Below are 6,000 nucleotides of genomic sequence, written 5' to 3' on the forward strand. Positions count from 1 at the left end.
GCACCAGTGCCACCTCACCCCTGCAGGCTCTGGCTGTTCGGGGCCGTAATTCCGGGTCATCGGGTCACTGGAGAGCCGATTGACCCGGAATCTGCCGCAGATCGCTGGACTGAATTGTCCAGCGATCTGCGGGCATCGCCGACATGGGCGGGGCATAATGACCCCCCTGGGCGATATGCCCCGATGCCTGCTGAATGATTTCAGCAGGCATCGGGCACCGGTTCCCCTCCAGCTAGCGGCGGGGGGCCGGGATTTGACAGGACGTACTCAAACGTCCTGAGTCCTTAAGGACTCGGAAAAGGGTCCGTTTGAGTACGTCCTGCGTCCTTAAGGGGTTAAAGCGATTGGTAAGCATGGGACCCTTCTCTGGCTTTTTCCATTCTGTCTTTATTAAAGACAGCAGGGACTCATCCGCTTTAAAGGCCCTAGGCCCCTTAAATGCGGATGTAGAGGCTTCACCCCCTTTGGTATCACGGTCCCCCGACCTGATAGACCTTAGCAGCCGCTATGTTTTCTTCTGAAGAAGAAGTACTGGAACTTGTCTTCTTCCTCAGATGAAGAGGACTGGGAGTCATCACGGGCTGCATCCCCAGACACTTCTATTGATCTTGGAGGCGAAGATAGTCTTGATCGCTTCGCGGACATCATCTGCTTTAATTCGTCAATTGAAGCTCCCATGATGTTCATGTTGGAGGACACAAAATCTTTGACCCAGACCACCATGTCCTGGATAATGGGTTCTTGCTGGGTCAGCGAGAAAACTGATAGTTGTCCTTTAGCAAGGTCTGACAGTCGTAGCACTGCAAGTGCTTCCTCTTGGAGGATGTTTTCTTTGAAGAAACCTCCCGGGAACCGTCAGCCGACGACATGCTCTGTAAGTAAAAAAATGGGAAGGGAAAAGAGGAGAAACTATGTTAATCCAGTAACACAAAGCTTTAATCAGAAGGAAAGGACAAGAAAGCAGCAAAAGAAATTGCAGGTACCAAGCTAAGAAGCCGCAAAGCTTTATAGTAATTCTAAAGATATAGTAGGCTGTTGAAAACAAGCAAGCACTACCGCTCCAGGAGGCCACCTGGGCCTTCTGAGCGGGTTTATATAGGGCTCAGAACTAATTGGGACATAAGTCCCTCCCAATGTGGGAGGATTCAATATAAATTTCTAATGCCAAGATAAAATAATAAAAGAGGCTTACTAGCCCCAGTAGACATGAAGGGGTTAAAACTCCACATTAAAAAATTTCAAATATTTTAAGGCAGTACTTTTAAAATAAGAATAAGAGACAAAAGGGCCGGAGGTGACGTCAGACGCCACCTCCGACCCGCCCCCTCCATGAGCAGAGCGCGCACAGAGGAAGGGGGAAATTCCTTTCACAGACAGAGGTGACACCAGACATCACCTCCGACCCGCCTCCTCCCTGAGCGACGCGTGCAGGAAATGCGCCCAGGGGAAGGAGAGACGGCGTTATTAAGTCAAGCACCCCGCTGATAGTGACGGAGGCCGTCACAGAAGAAATGCGGCGCTCAGAACCGGAATAAGATAGGCAGAAAAACGTCTGCCCAAAAGAGAAAAAAAGAGGCTAGGAAAAAACCCTAAGCTCCAGGCTGTCAAACATAAAGGGGGTCCTGGAGCAAAGCTCAGTACAGGACCCCACCACCAGTCTAACCTCTGATCAATGTAATCAACCAGTCTAACCAGTGATCAATGTAAAAGATCAGTGTGTGCAGAGCTATAACACTGCAAAAAAAGTGAAAAAAAAAAAAGAAGGGAATAAAGATCATTTAACACCGTTTCTAATAAAAGTTTGAATCACCCCCCTTTTCCCATGAAAAAAAAAAAACCTGTGTAATAAAAATAAACATATCCTGGTATCGCCGCGTGTGGAAATGTCCGAATTATGAAATATATCGTTAATTCAACCGCATGGTCAATGGCATATGCGCAAAAAAATTCCAAAGTCCAAAATAGTGCATTTTTATTTAATAAGTCCTATCAATGCAAAAATGGTACCGCTAAAAACTTCAGATCACGGCGCAAAAAAATTAGCCCTCATACCGCCCCATACGCGGAAAAATAAAAAAGTTATAGGGGTCAGAAGATGACAATTTTAACCCCTTAAGGACCAAGGACATACCGGTACGTCCTTGGTCCTGCTCTCCCGATATAACGCGGGTTACACAGTAACCCCGCGTCATATCACGGCGGGCCCGGCGTCATAGTGAAGCCGGGACCCGCCGCGCGCTATTAACCCTTTAGCCGCGCGCTCAGAGCTGAGCCGCACGGCTAAAAGTGAAAGTGAAAGTGGCCGGCTAGCTCAGTCAGGGCTGTTCGGGATAGCCGCGGAAATGTCCGAATTATAAAAATATATCATTAATTAAACCGCTCGGTCAATGGCGTGCGCGCAAAAAAATTCCAAAGTCCAAAATAGTGCATTTTTGGTCACTTTTTATATCATTTAAAAATGATCTTATTGATCTTATTGTCCTATCAATGCAAAAATGGTACCGTTAAAAACTTCAGATCACGGCGCAAAAAATGAGCCCTCATACCGCCCCATACACGGAAAAATAAAAAAGTTATAGGGGTCAGAAGATGACAATTTTAAACGTATACATTTTCCTGCATGTAGTTATGATTTTTTCCAGAAGTCCGACAAAATCAAACTGTCACGATGCCGGCTGGCAGGAGGTGGATCCTCTGTGCCAGAGAGGGATTGGCGAGGACCGCGCTAGTGGACCGGTTCTAAGCCACTACAGGTTTTCACCAGAGCCCGCCGCAAAGCGGGATGGTCTTGCTGCGGCGGTAGTGACCAGGTCGTATCCACTAGCAACGGCTCACCTCTCTGGCTGCTGAAGATACTGAAGAAAGGCGAGGTACAAGGGAGTAGGCAGTAGCAAGGTCGGACGTAGCAGAAGGTCGGGGGCAGGCGGCAAGGTTCGTAGTCAGGGGAGATAGCAAAGGTACTGGTACACAGGCTATTAAACACACAAGGAACGCTTTCACTGGCACTAAGGCAACAAGATCCGGCAAGGGAGTGCAAGGGAGGAGACTAGATATAGCCAGGGAACAGGTGGGAACCAATTAAGCTAATTGGGCCAGGCACCAATCATTGGTGCACTGGCCCTTTAAGTCTCAGGGAGCTGGCGCGCGCGCGCCCTAGAGAGCGGAGCCGCGCGCGCCAGCACATGACTGCAGGAGACGGGAACGGGTAAGTGACCTGGGATGCGATTCGCGAGCGGGCGCGTCCCGCTGTGCGAATCGCATCCCCAACGGCCATGGCAGAGCAGCGCTCCCGGTCAGCGCTGACCGGGGAGCTGCAGGGAGAAAGACGCCGTGAGCGCTCCGGGGAGGAGCGGGGACCCGGAGCGCTAGGCGTAACAGTACCCCCCCCCTTAGGTCTCCCCTTCTCTTTATCGGGTAACTGCCTCCCCTGGGATGAGGACACCGGGAAAGGATGGAGGGATTCCTCAACGGCAGGCAGAACCGCAGGAGTAGGAATGGGGAGAGAGGGCAGAGGGCGAGACCTGGCACGGGGCAGTGTGACACCAGGACGAGGGCCATGAGGGGACACAGAAGCTTGCCTGATGGAACTGGGAGGGGGGGAAGGGCATTTCCTGTGGCAGGCAGAGTCCTTAATGACCTTAGGGGGACCGGATACAGGAGGAACCACAGAGTTACGGCAAGGGTTACTGGGAACCGGTTTTAGACAGTTCTTGGAACAAGAGGACCCCCAACTCTTGATCTCCCCAGTGGACCAATCCAGGGTTGGGGAATGAAGTTGAAGCCAGGGAAGTCCAAGGAGAATCTCCGAGGTGCAATTGGGGAGGACCAAAAGTTCAATCCTCTCGTGATGAGATCCGATGCTCATAAGAAGGGGCTCCGTGCGGAAACGTATGGTACAGTCCAACCTGGCTCCGTTGACCGCGGAAATGCGGAGTGGCTTGACAAGACGGGTCACCGGAATACGGAATTTATTCACAAAGGAGTCCCGAATAAAATTCCCAGAAGCTCCAGAGTCCAGGCAGGCCACGGCTGAGAGGGGAGAGCTGGCTGAAGTGGAAATCCGAACAGGTACCGTGAGACGTGGAGAAGCCGACTTGGCATCAAGAGACGCCACACCCACGAGAGCAGAGTGCGAGCGTGCGTTTCCCAGACGTGGAGGACGGATTGGGCAATCCACCAGAAAATGTTCAGTACTGGCACAGTACAGACAAAGATTCTCTTCCTTACGGCGATTCCTCTCTTCCAGGGTCAGGCGAGACCGATCCACTTGCATGGCCTCCTCGGCGGGAGGCCTAGGCGCAGATTGCAGTGGAGACTGTGGGAGAGGTGGCCAGAGATCTAAGTCTTTTTCCTGGCGGAGCTCTTGATGCCTCTCAGAAAAACGCATGTCAATGCGAGTGGCTAGATGAATGAGTTCATGCAGGCTAGCAGGAGTCTCTCGTGCGGCCAGAACATCTTTAATGTTGCTGGATAGGCCTTTTTTAAAGGTCGCGCAGAGAGCCTCATTATTCCAGGATAGTTCAGAAGCAAGAGTACGGAATTGTATGGCGTACTCGCCAACGGAGGAATTACCCTGGACCAGGTTCAGCAGGGCAGTCTCAGCAGAAGAGGCTCGGGCAGGTTCCTCAAAGACATTTCGAATTTCCGAGAAGAAGGAGTGAACAGAGGCAGTGACGGGGTCATTGCGGTCCCAGAGCGGTGTGGCCCATGACAGGGCTTTTCCAGAGAGAAGGCTGACTACGAAAGCCACCTTAGACCTTTCAGTAGGAAACAGGTCCGACATCATCTCCAAGTGCAGAGAACATTGCGAAAGGAAGCCACGGCAAAACTTAGAGTCCCCATTAAATTTGTCTGGCAAAGACAGGCGGAGGCTAGGAGTGGCCAGTCGCTGCGGAAGGGGTGCAGGAGCTGGCGGAGGAGATGGTTGTTGCTGCTGTAGCTGAGACTGGACTTGCTGTAGCTGTGACTGTTGCTGCTGTTGCTGTGACTGGAGTTGCTGTAGCATGGTGGTCAAGTACGACAGCTGGTGCTCTTGTCGGGCGACCAATGTAGGGAGGTCGGCGGCAGCTGGCAGAGGAACTTCAGCGGGATCCATGGCCGGATCTACTGTCACGATGCCGGCTGGCAGGAGGTGGATCCTCTGTGCCAGAGAGGGATTGGCGAGGACCGCGCTAGTGGACCGGTTCTAAGCCACTACAGGTTTTCACCAGAGCCCGCCGCAAAGCGGGATGGTCTTGCTGCGGCGGTAGTGACCAGGTCGTATCCACTAGCAACGGCTCACCTCTCTGGCTGCTGAAGATACTGAAGAAAGGCGAGGTACAAGGGAGTAGGCAGTAGCAAGGTCGGACGTAGCAGAAGGTCGGGGGCAGGCGGCAAGGTTCGTAGTCAGGGGAGATAGCAAAGGTACTGGTACACAGGCTATTAAACACACAAGGAACGCTTTCACTGGCACTAAGGCAACAAGATCCGGCAAGGGAGTGCAAGGGAGGAGACTAGATATAGCCAGGGAACAGGTGGGAACCAATTAAGCTAATTGGGCCAGGCACCAATCATTGGTGCACTGGCCCTTTAAGTCTCAGGGAGCTGGCGCGCGCGCGCCCTAGAGAGCGGAGCCGCGCGCGCCAGCACATGACTGCAGGAGACGGGAACGGGTAAGTGACCTGGGATGCGATTCGCGAGCGGGCGCGTCCCGCTGTGCGAATCGCATCCCCAACGGCCATGGCAGAGCAGCGCTCCCGGTCAGCGCTGACCGGGGAGCTGCAGGGAGAAAGACGCCGTGAGCGCTCCGGGGAGGAGCGGGGACCCGGAGCGCTAGGCGTAACACAAACCTATATAAGTAGGGTATCATTTTAATCGTATGGACCTACAGAATAAAGATAAGGTGTCATTTTTACCGAAAAATGTACTACGTGGAAACGGAAGCCCCCAAAATTTACAAAACAGGGTTTTTTTTTTCAATTTTGTCGCACAATGATTTTTTTTTCTGTTTCACCGTAGATT

Source organism: Hyla sarda, chromosome 8 (assembly GCF_029499605.1).
Source record: "Hyla sarda isolate aHylSar1 chromosome 8, aHylSar1.hap1, whole genome shotgun sequence".
NCBI classification, from domain to species: Eukaryota; Metazoa; Chordata; class Amphibia; order Anura; family Hylidae; genus Hyla; species Hyla sarda.